At 41.9% G+C, this 12511-nt stretch overlaps 1 protein-coding gene across 25 annotated transcripts in view; it reads right to left on the bottom strand.

Annotated features, from left to right (window-relative positions):
• Positions 1-12511, bottom strand: part of ADD1 (adducin 1) — a 92704-nt gene that overhangs the window by 55921 nt on the left and 24272 nt on the right. For 2 of the 25 annotated variants that reach the window (XM_063619673.1, XM_063619682.1), the window contains exon 1: positions 2320-2437. The exons of 20 other annotated variants lie outside the window; for them this stretch is intronic. The gene's annotated coding sequence lies outside the window, so the exon portion shown is untranslated. Of the gene's footprint in view, positions 1-460; positions 541-2319; positions 2438-12511 lie in introns of those variants that run through there. 3 more of the 25 variants (XM_063619672.1, XM_063619675.1, XM_063619683.1) reach the window with 2 other exon arrangements.

Here is a 12511-nt window from a genome sequence, read left to right as displayed (position 1 = left end):
CAAAGGATCCCCCAAACAGATTAACAGAAGAGAAGCCACTCACACATAACTCACATAATGGTAAATGTTCCTGCCTAACAGCTCCTTTCTGGTTAAAAGAACAATGGCAGGTACCGGCAATGTCAAGATGCTCAGTTTGTTAATAACCTAACATGCCAAGATGGCTCAAATTTAAAATTCTGCGAATATGGCTACTGACATTACATTCTTTTATCAGGGGGAGGGGAACAGGGTCTTGTTCTGCCACCAAGGCTGGAGGGCAGTGGCCCGGTCACAGCTCACTGCAACCTCAACCTCTCAGGCTCAAGTGATCCTTCCACCTCAGTCTCCCAAGTAGCTGGGACCACCAGCGTTCACCGCCATGCCTGGCTAATTTTTTAAAAAATTTTTTGTAGAGATGGGGGTATCCCTGAGTTGCACAGGCTGGTCTCAAACTCCTGGTCTCAAGCAATCCTCTCACCTTGGCCTTCCAAAGTGCTGGGATCACAGGCATGAGCCACCACGCCCTGTTAGCTTTCAAATGTGCATATGAACCACCTGGGAATTAAATTAATACACAAATTAAGATTCATCAGGTCTGGAGTGGGGCCTGAAATTCTGCATGTCTCATCAATTCCCAAGTGATATCAATGCTGCTGAACTTGAACCACACTTCGGATAACAAGCCTATAAAGTAGAGTTTATTATAAAAAAAGATATTTTTATTGTGGAACCAACAGCCAAAGAATCAGTTGAAGAAATTAGTGTTTTTTTTTTAAGAAAAAGATCAATTTGATATTTCTGTTCTAAATGTAAAGATAAGATAAAAATATGCTTAGAGTGGCAGTATTTCTTTTCTTTTTTTTTTTTTCTGAGACAGTCTCATTCTGTCGCTCAGGCTGGAGTGCAGTGGCATGATCTCGGCTCACTGCAACCTCTGCCTCCCAGGTTCAAGCGATTCTCCTGCCTCAGCCTCCCGAGTGGCTATGATTACAGGCATGTGCCACCACACCCGGGTAACTTTTGTATTTTTAGTAGAGACGGAGTTTCACCATGTTGGCCAGGCTGGTCTCAAGCTCCTGACCTCAGGTGATCTGCCCGCCTAGGCCTCCCATAGTGCTGGGATTACAGGCGTGAGCCACCGCACCCAGCCACTACTTCAAGAACTTAAAGGCAAAACATGAAAACAAATGGGGACTAAACATCAACATAGAATAAACGAACTAATGACCTCAATGGAATCTTTTTTCTCTTTGTTTTTCAGACAGAGCCTTATTCTGCCACCCAGGCTGGAATGCAGTGGTACAATCATAGCTCACTACAGCCCGGAACTTCTGGGCTCAAGCGATCCTACTGCCTCAGCCTCCTGAATAGCTGAGACTACAGGCCCATATCACCACACCTGGCTATTTTTTTTTTAGTTCTTTGGTAGAGATGAGGTCTCACTATGTTGCCCGGGCTAGTCTCAAACTCCTGGGCTCAAGTGACCCTCCTGCCTCAGACTTCCACAGTGCTGGGATTACAGGCATGAGCCCCGCCTAAGTGGAATCTCTGAAACTTACTCTTCTCTATTTATATCCTTTAAGTTGTTTAATTTATTCTGGTTACCCAATCTATTTATTGTAAACCTTCCAAAAAAATGACCAAAGAACAAAACAATAATAGTTATCTGGCAATATTTTCTCATTAGATGTAATTGAAGCTGAACATTCTGAGCTAATAATAAAAATGTTCTGCTTCAGTGTTTCAAAAACAATAAAAGACCAAAGAAAATCATTATGAGTCCCAATAATAAGCCATTTTCATCTGTAAATAAGGATATGAGGGTATATTTTAGAGGTAACTATAGTTATTTCCTGGTTCCCAGAAGACAGTGAAAGACAGGAATCTTTGTAAAACCAACATGTTTAAGATAAGGCAGGTATTACTTTCCCCTAGTTACAAATTGCTGTGTGAATGGGATAAGATAAACGCTGCAGGCCAGGTATATACATGCTCCATTCCTTCAATAAGGAAGTCTATAAATGTAAATCAAAATCAAAGTATACACATTCTGAGCCCAATAATCAAGATTAAGCACAATTCTACTTTGCAGTACAAACCTGTCCTTCATTTTTATCAATTATGACTTCAGGTGTCATCAACTTAGTTTTCAAGTAAAATCTCTACAAAGAAGTTATTATTTGCTGGGTACAATGGCGCATGTCTGTAATCCTGGCACTTTGGGAGGCCGAGGCAAGTGGATGCCTGAGCTCAGGAGATTGAGACCAGCCTGGGCAACATGGTGACACGCTGTTTCTACTAAAAATACAAAAATTAGCTGGGCGTGGGGGTGCGCACCTGTAATCTCAGCTACTCAGGAGGCTGAGGCACAAGAATTACTTCAACCCGGGAGGCAAAGGTTGCAGTGAGCTGAGTTGTGCCGCTGCACTCCACCCTGAACAACAGAGTAAGACTCCATCTTAAAAAAAAAAAAAATTATTATTTAATCAAAAAGTTAAAAAAGAGAGAGAGAGAAAGGGAAAAACATCCAAAAAACTAACTTCTGGAACATTTCTCACAGTATCTTAAAATAAATTTAAACTAATTTAAAATAAAATAATTTTAAAAGTAGGAACAGGTCAGGTGTGGTGGCTCATGCCTGTAATCCCAGCACTTTGAAAAGCTGATGCGGGAGGATCACTTGAGCCCAGGAGTTCCAAGCTGTCTAGCTTACATAGTAAAGACTGCATCTCAACAAAAAAATCAAAAAAATTAGCCAGGAGTGATGGCACACGCCTGTAGTCCCAGCTACTCAGGAGTCTGAGGAGAGAGGATCACTTGAGCTGGGAGGTCTAGGCTGCAGAGAGCCATGATGGCACCACTACACTCCAGCCTGGGTGACAGAGCAAGACCCTAACTCAAATAAATAAATGTAACATAAACATTAAAATCTGCTCAATACAATATCATGTAACTATAGAGACTCTTTAGCATAATACAGATAAAAGAGTATAAAACATATTAAGTGGAAAACTATATTTCTTATTCTATTATGTAATGCCATAATTATACACTGGCAAAATGATATAATGGCAAATAAGTTGGAATAAATTTGAGTAAGCTGATTAAAGTATGGATGAATGTTTCTCTATCTCAATATTCTATAATGTTGCTTTGATTTTACTTATGTAATACATTTTAAGATTTCACCATCAACAATATATCGATAGCTAAATTAATGAAATCTTTAGGAACAATATTTTCAAATAAACACAGACAACAGAAAACAAAAGTCAGGATGAACCGTGACAAGTAAGTATGGCCTGCCAAAAGTGACATCTGCTTCCTCCACATCTCCCATCCCCCCGATGTCACTCAAATCCAAGTTGTCATCACTCACCTCCTGGACATTCAACGGCCTCCTAATTGGTTTCTCTACTTCCAGTCTCTTAACAACCCCCACAGCAATCCATTCTCTAAAACTTGGCCATAGAGAGTTTTAATGTAAGTCAGATCATGTCATTCACTCCTCTGCTTAAAATCTGAGAACTAATATGTGGACCTTAGTAGGATCCTGATTGAAACAAATTGTAAAATGAAAATCTAAAAGTGACACTTGAGACAACTAGAAATTTGAACACTAGCTAGATTTTGATGGTATTAAGAAATTAGTTTTACATTTTAGGTGTAGTATTACTATGATTATACTAGATACAGAAATGTTTCTGGATAAAATGACATCTGAAATGTGCCTAAAACTTATATGGGGGGAAGGGAAAATGAAGTTACATAAGACTAGCCATGAGCTAACCACTGACACTGGATGAAGGTTAGAACAGGACTCATCACACCGTGCTGTCTATTTTGTATGTGTTTGAAACGCTCCATGATTCTTCTTGCTCTCAGAAGAAAGCATCCAGACCTTACATGAGCTGGTCTCTGCCTGCCTTCAGATGAAGATATTTCAGCATGCTTTTTCAGACTGATACTATTAAGATCAGGATGAACAGCTATCTTAAGATTAACATCCCTTTTTAAAAAATTTATTTCTGTTTTTATTTAATGTTTCCAAATATAAAAAGTCAAGACACTTACACCAACTATCTCAAATGACATAAAAGCAATTCGGTGTGTTTAACAATCATATTTCCCCTTCAGTTCTGTTGCTTTATACAATGGTATGATCGACAGGTAAATTGGATGGCATGTGCCTGGTTAGAAAATGTCATCTGTTGGCCGGGCACGGTGGCTCACGCCTGTAATCACAGCACTTTGGGAGGCCGAGGAGGGTGGATCACGAGGTCAGGAAATCAAGACCATCCTGGCTAACACGGTGAAACCCCGTCTCTACTAAAAATACAAAAAAAAATTAGCTGGGTTTGGTGGTGCACACCCGTAGTCTCAGCTACTCCGGAGGCTGAGGCGGGAGAATGGCATGAACCCGGGAGGCAGAGATTGCAGTAAGCCAAGATCACGCCACTGCACTCCAGCCTGGGTGACAGAGCGAGACTCCGGCTCAAAAAAAAAGAAAGAAAGAAAATGTCATCTGTTTACAAAAAAACAGCATGCAGCACAGTTTCTATTTTGTCTGCAGTCAATTCACAAACTACTTATTTTGTTTTTTCTTTGGGAGGCACATGGAACTGAAAATTTTAGCTGCCCAATTTTATTCGACTACCCCACAAAAAAACACAAATGACAATCCTAACACTCTCCAATCTTTGGGGGGCTGAAATAGTAGACGTTATTTGTTATCTTTAGTAGATTCAACCATTTAGCCTGAAAATGTTAACTTTTTCTCTTAACAGAGATAAATCTCCTTAAGGCCTTTCCTCTAATTTTGCTAGACTAGGTTCCAGGAGCCTAGTGAAGAACCCTCATGTGACATTTAAAGTGTGAAAACTGTAAAGTGCTCTGTTGCATTATACAAACTCTTGCTAGCTGGACAGACTAAGGACAGTTGGTTTGCTAAATGGCATTGAAGAAAATCCTGACTGAACAGCACTATTTAGTCCAAATAACATCCCTTTTCTAATGTCCCAGAAAACACCACTCTGCCTAGTACATTATTTACTGACCCGGAAATAACAAAGGGTATGCTGGAATATTCTTTCTTAGCAGAAGTACTGCAGCCCCGGGATGATCCATCTTTATTAAATGTGTAACTAAACCTCAGGTCAGAAACCAGACAAATTTTTGCTTCTCTCAAATATATAATGAGGGAATTCTGAAACTTTTGGACAGATTCAATTATTTATTGGCATCTCCGTTCTGGCACAGACATCTTTGCTAACGGTAACTATTCCCAGCATTCACATGATCTACTTTTGAATCCCTAAAGCTGGAACATGAAAACTTAAGGCTGAAACTAGGAAGAAGAGAGCCATCAAAGAAAGCCTCTGTGTAAAACGCCTGCTAGAGGACCCAAAGGATCTTGTCAGATTTCTAATGCTCTTTGAATGTCAGCTAATAATGAATTAACCGCTCCGTGGGAAAAAGGAGGTAATGAAAGTGGTATCCCCTGGTAGTGTCCTTGGCCACCTGGCACCCAACTCCAGAGAGCCTGTGGAATTGTCAATAGGAGACCAAGAAGAGAGGTGATCTCTGCAATATCTTCCCTTATTTCTACTAACTCCTGATGCATAATAAATTTGCACCGGAGACACTTTCCACATTACATGCACGGCACCAGAGACTGAAAAATACAAAGAGTAGGAGATGACAAACAAAATCCTCTTAGTGCATGACAGAACTCCACTTACAGTATATCAGCAGGGGAAAAGTGTCCATGTGTGGGACGTAGAAAGAACTGAGAGAGGACGTTATGAGTTGAACTGTGTCCACTCCCCAAAATTCACATGTTGAAGCCCTAACCCCCAGTTCCTCAGAATATGCCCTTATTTGGAAATTGGGTCGCTACAGATGTAATTAGTTAAGATGGGGTCCACAAGGCAGACCTAATCCAAAATGACTTACATCCTTATAAAATAGAAAATGTGGACAAAGAGACACGCACAGGGAGAACTAAGTGTAGATGAAGGCAGAGGTTGAGGCAGTGCTTCCTCAAGCCAAGGAACACCAAGGACTGCCGACTACCGAGCTAGAGAGAGGATGGGGCCCATTCTCCCTCACAGCCTCGGGAGGAACCAGCCCTGCCCACACCCTGATCTTAGACTTCCAGCCTCCAGAACTGTGAGATGACACACTACCGTTGTTTAAGCCCCTGGTCTGTGGCACTTTGTCACAGCAGCCCTAGGAAACTCATACAGAGTGGCTGTCAGGAAAGCTTCATGGAGATGATTTCAGAAGTAAAACACGTGTCTGCCAGGTGGCTTGGGGAAGGCAGCAGTCACCTGGTGAATAAACATCTACTGAGCTTTAGGGAGTAGCACAGAAAAGACAGCAGAGTGAGTGCAGTCAACCTTCCTCTGATTTTACACGCAGTACCTGGCACCCAGCAGGTGTTCCACACATTTTTAATGACCTAATTTAACTATTCTCTCTATTCTAAACCTTTCAGCCCCCACTCACTTTCAATATCCAATTCAAATGCTTCCTGCTCTACAAAGGTTCCCCACGCCCCAAGCCTGGCACCTGGCCTCCTGTGTGTCAACATACACCATTCCCACCTCTCCCATGGCCACTTTCAAACAGGACCAAATCATATGCAGATAAATTATCTGGGTACATGCTTGCTCCATCACTGGTCTGTGAGCCTGTGAAATACAGGGACAATACATTTCTAACTCATGTTTGTACAAGGGCCCTGGGGGAGTGTTTCATACGTAGCAGGGGCTCAACTGAGACTGTTTATTCCTGAAGTAGGGTATTTGCTACAAGGGACATCTAACTTCCCTGGGAACAAAGGGCTCCAAGAGGTCTGCATCCAAAATGAAACTGCATCGTCAGGAAATACGCAGTGAAACAGAAGGTGGAGACTTCACTGGAAAGAGTAACAAGATTGTAAACAGACTTGGGGGCTCCAACACTGATGACTAAATCCAGGCAGAGGGCTGAGAACAGTGCAGCAGTCAGCACACACCCTGGCCAGCACCAAGAGACATGGATGCCCTGGCCTGGCCAGAAATTCATTACAAACACTTGGAAACCTGCAATACTGGAAGGCTGCAGCACCAGCCAATGCAAAGGAAATCCCTGTTATCTACTGGCAGGAGGGAGCCCAACATCTGGCGCTATCTCCCAAACACAACCGTAGTAAGTTCTAACCCCACACTGCTTACAGTGCTAGCCTAATGACACAGTTCTCCACCACCCTAAAAGAGAACACCCACCTTACGTTGAAGGTTCTTCTTCACAGCTTTAGGCTGACTGAATGTGCCCTGTTTGGGACCTCAGAGCTCAGTTAAAAGCCTTTAATTACTCTGATCGGATCATTTCTATTCCTGTGTCTCCGGATGTCCTCTTGCAGAAGCAGCTGCTCAAAAGGCCCCTTTCAAATAATCACAGCTAAAGTTATCACTGCTTACTATGTGTGTTTTAACTCATTTTTTCTGCAGATAAGGCACAACACAGCCAGTAATGGGGTTGCTGGAGTCTGAACTCGGGCTGCCCAGCTCCAGAGCTCCTCCTCCTCCCTCCACTCCACATTCTCTCTGACAATCAGGATGTCTCAAACAGCTCCAATTAGAAACAAAAGCAAAAAGTAAAACTGAGCCACAGCAATGTGTCCCAGCCTACTCAGGTGGGCCCTCTTGCTTCCTCCCTCTTTTATGATGAATGGTTAGTTAACGGCTTCTCAGCCTAAATTGTCCACATTTTATTAAGTCTTTTATACAATTACATAGCTGGTGTTGTTTTTAACTACAGCATTAATTAATCCTATGGTATATTATGAGAGATATTCCAGTTACTTGCTTAAGGTTTAGTAGGCAGTAAGTGGAGACGCAAGAATCTGAAATTAAGACTATGGTTTGGAGACTGCACTCTTAATTGCTTCTCATTAAACTGTGTTCTTGTTGCTGACAATAGGACTCTCCAGTCCAAGGGTCAGTACTGAGCCAAAAATCAGAGGTTGGTTCCACTCATACTCCTATAAAACTTCAACACGTATGGAGTTACCTCACCTGTAAAGTAAAAACAGCTCCCCATCGCAAACTCCAGACCTAATTTTTCCCAAACTCAGTTGAGGAAAATGCAGCTAGAAGATGCAAGGGATCCAGAAAAGTGACCATGAATTGTCTAAGGACCCTATAAAGACCACTGCAGAGAACAATGTTCTCACACACACTCGTTAATTCCAACCACCCTGCAAGATTTCTCCATGTGCAGATCAAAGACTGACTCCGTGTTTTTGTGGGTTTTCCTTCTTTCTTTCTTTTTCAGACTGGGTCTTGCTCTGTCATCCAGGCTGAAGTGCAGTGGCGTGATCTTGGCTCAGGGCAACCTCCGCCCCCTGGGCTCAAGTGACCCTCCCATCTCAGCCTCCCGAGTAGCCTGGGACTACAGGGGCATGCCACCATGCCCAGATAATTATTATACTTTTTGTAGAGATGGGGTTTCGCCAAGTTTCCCAGGCTAGTCTTGAACTCCTGGGCTCAAGCCATCCACCCACCTTGGCTTCCCAAAGTATTGGGATTACAGGTGTGCTGGCTTAGAGTTTTAAGTTCCAGAGGTCTCACAATAAATAAATGGCTGGCTCAAAACCTAAATCCAAGACTACTCACTCTCAATGCCAAGCTCATCTACTGTATTGCAGCACAGAAAATCAAAATGTAAACACGAGAAGAGCTAGCAGGCATACTGGGGCTCTTCTGTCTAGTTCAGCACCATCTCCCCACCATTTAGCACAGAACAGGCCTGAATGAATGATAACACAAAATCATTCTGTATTACTAATTTTCACAAAATTTGTTTTCATCCCCCAAAAAAAAAACTATTTAAAATAACCTCCAGGCCAGGCACAGAGGCTGACGCCTGTAATCCCAGCACTCTGGGAGGCCAAGGCAGACAGATCACCTGAGATCAGGACTTTGAGACCAGCCTGGCCAACATGGTGAAACCCCATCTGTACTAAAAATACAAAAAAAAAAAAAAAATTAGCTGGGTGTGATGGTGCGTGCCTGTAGTCCCAGCTATTCCGGAGGCTGAGGCAGGAGAATTGCTTGAACCCGGGAGGCAAAGGATGCAGTAAGCCGAGATCGTGCTACTGCACTCCAGCCTGGGGAACAGAGGGAGGCTGTCTCAAAAAATAAAATAAAATAACATCCAGAATCTTCGGATGGCCCATGAACAAATATCAATCAGCATACTCTTAAACAAGTTCTTTCAAGAAGAAATTCCACAAAGCAGACTGCAGTTAAGATTTTAGGAGTGAATCTAGGAGTAATAATCTTATATGTATGCTATCTCGCAATTGAGCAACTAACACAACCCAAGAGAGACTCCGCTGTAGTTACTATACTAATTCGCATATTCTGAGCCACATGTCCTGAACAATTACATGTGGGAAAAAGCAGAATTTGACTTATCTTCTGGCAATGTCAGCTGCTTTCTCTATTTTTGCTCCCTCATTATACTGTTACTGTCCTTCAATTAATATATTTTAATTTTTTAACTATACTTTTGTTGAAGTGATGAAATCGTTCAAAATCTTTTTATTGAACCAAAATTTTTTTCTGAATTTCACTCTGTGAAGGTGGTTTGCTAAGTAAGGTTTGAGTTGGATTTTATTTTTCTGGAGCGGGGGGGAAGGTGGGGAAGTTTGGCAGGACTGTTGACAAGGGAGATTAAAATACTGACCACAAAAAACAAACAGGCAGTTTTGACAGAATTTAAAAATCAACAACTAAAAGTTCCTAGTTGTGAAGCAGTTGTTTTATCTGAAAGACAAATGGTAAAAGAAAGCTTTGAAAATTATAGCAAGGGCTCATAAACTGAGAACACCACAATGGGTAAGTGTACTGAGAAAAATGTATTTATTCTGTACACGCAAAGGCTGAGACATGAGATACTTCATTAACTGAAACTTCTGAGGATGGTGCCAGGTTTTCCTTTTTAGAGCTAGGCAGGAAGCATTTAAAAATCACAAAAATAAGCCTAAGAAGACTTGCCAAAGGTATGTTCATTGAAAATTAATTATGTCAGTTGATGGAGACTTGAAAGTCTTTATGCTATCAATTATGAGTACACAAAATTTTAGATGGTCTAGTCTTCACAAAAACAAGGAAATACTGTCAGGCAGGAAAAAAAAACAAGAAAATAGTGTATGTATGGTATCTTTTGTGGGGGAAAGGAAGAGAATAAGAAAAATATTCACATTTGCTTGTATTTGCATAAAGAAATGCAGGAAGAATATACAAGAAACTTACAATGGTGATTTACTTGTAAGGAGGAACAGGGAGCTGGGTGGATGAGGACAGAGATAACCAGGAGATCCTTTATTGTTCATAGATATACACACACACGCATTTTTAAAGATTAATTTATAAAAGGTAAATTTACAAAATAATAAAATTTGAAAAATAAAATAAATGAGGCACAATGGGGCCCAGGAGTTCAAGTCCAGCCAGGCAACAAAGCAAGACCCCATCTCTTAAAAAACCAAAAACTCAAACCATTAAGAACGTGAATAAAATAATAAGCATCACTGAGAGCAATAAGTCCCCCTTCCCTGTTGACATCAGCCTCCCCCAACCTCCTGGAGAGGAGACTCCAGAGGGAGCCAGGGACCTGACAAGAAAGGGGAAGGAAGTGTAAACACCTAAGAGTGCTTATAAGCGTAGGGCCACCTGGCAGAAGGGCACACAGAGCAGGACTCCAAAAATCTCCTGAGCTTGGCATCTCAGATACATTCGAATAACTAAAATAATAAGCATCACTGTGGGTATGAAATGAACAGAGGACACTGTTGGAACATTGTATTTTCAGCAGCATAATGATACCAAACATTTGTTTAAAGTTTTATATTTTACAATATAAATTTTTTTTTTTGAGGCGGAGTCTCGCTCTGTCACCCAGGGTGGAGCAATGGCACGCACGATCTCGGCTCACTGCAACCTCCGCCTCCCGGGTTCAAGCAATTCTCCTGCCTCAGCCTCCCGAATAGCTGGGACTACGGGCATACACCGCCACACCCAGCTAATTTTTTGTATTTTAGTAGAGACGGGGTTTCACTGTGTTGCCCAGGCTGTTCTTGAACTCCTGAACTCAGGCAATCTGCCTCCCAAAGTGCTAGGATTAAAGGCATGAGCCACCGCGCCCGGCCATAAATTCTGTTATTTAAGTGTTTTAGCAGGATAGCCTTATCCTGATCTCACAGGTCATAAAATGTAGGGACTTGGAGATTGTGTCTTACCCTAAGGTGGAGATAGTAAGTTAACCAAACTCTCTAGTTGACAATGTATAGGGGTTAAATGTGCCCCACATGGTCTCCACCCCAAAATGATTCTGTTCATATCAGAATAGAATCTTTTCTATCTTTTCTCTGGGACTCAGTTTTTCCATCTATAAACAGGGTATAGTAGCCAGGCACAGTGGCTCATGCCCGTACTCACAGCTACTTGGGAGGCTGAGGCAGGAGGATCACTTCAGCCCAGGAGTTTGAGACCAGCCTGGGCAACACAGTGAGACCCTATCTCTTAGAAAACAAAAACAAAAAAAAAAACAACAACGTGTAGTAATGGCAACCATGAGTGATATTGTAAAATCAAAAATGCTGTCTGGAAAGCATTTAGAGTGTTTGGCAGATAGCAGACACTCACTGTAGGGTGGCTAAGATTACTGGACAAACCTAAGAACCAAGAATCCTGGCTTCCAAGCCTATGAACTTTCCACAGCACCAAATTGCTTCTTGTAATGATTTTTACTGTCAGTGACAACTGAAAATTTCTGATCCCTGTCATAACAACACTTGGTCTCCAAAATACATTAAATACTGTTTCCCATATATATAATTTGCTTCTAATTATTACTACCACTTTCCTATATTAATATTTAAATAATTTCTGAAGTCTTTAAAAATTCCAAGTAAAGCCTGGTACAGTGGCTCACAACTGTAATCCCAGCACCTTGGGAGGCAGAGGTGGGCAGATCGCTTCAGCCCAGAGTTTGAGACTAGCCTGGGCAATTTGGCAGAACCCTAGCTCTACAAAAAAAAAAAAAAAAAAATTAGCTGGGCGTGGTGGTATGCAGCTGTAGTCCCAGCTACTCGAGAGAATGAGGTGAGAGGATCACTTGAGCCCAGTAGAGGCTGTAGTGGGCCATGATCATCCTACTGCGCTCTAGCCTGGGTGACAGAGTGAAGCTCTGTCTCAAAAAAAAATTCAACAGGCACGACAGCACTGAGGTAGAGGGGAGAAGCCACACTCTAGAAGTCTCTATAGTTGGGTCATGGAGAGAAGTGGCAGATCCCATGCAACTTTTCAAATGCAACTGGAGCAGAGTCAAAGGATGACAATCATTTTCATGGATTCCGCACTCAGTCACCAAATATCTACCAAGCACTAACTGTGAGGCTGCTATAGACCAGGCATTGCTCAGCAATCCAGATTCTCGGGGGACATCCATGAACAAAACAAAGATTTCTTACATT

Source organism: Symphalangus syndactylus, chromosome 16 (assembly GCF_028878055.3).
Source record: "Symphalangus syndactylus isolate Jambi chromosome 16, NHGRI_mSymSyn1-v2.1_pri, whole genome shotgun sequence".
In the NCBI taxonomy this organism is placed as follows: Eukaryota; Metazoa; Chordata; class Mammalia; order Primates; family Hylobatidae; genus Symphalangus; species Symphalangus syndactylus.
Note: the sequence above shows the minus strand (reverse complement) of the source record. Positions and strands in the feature narration are given on the sequence as shown.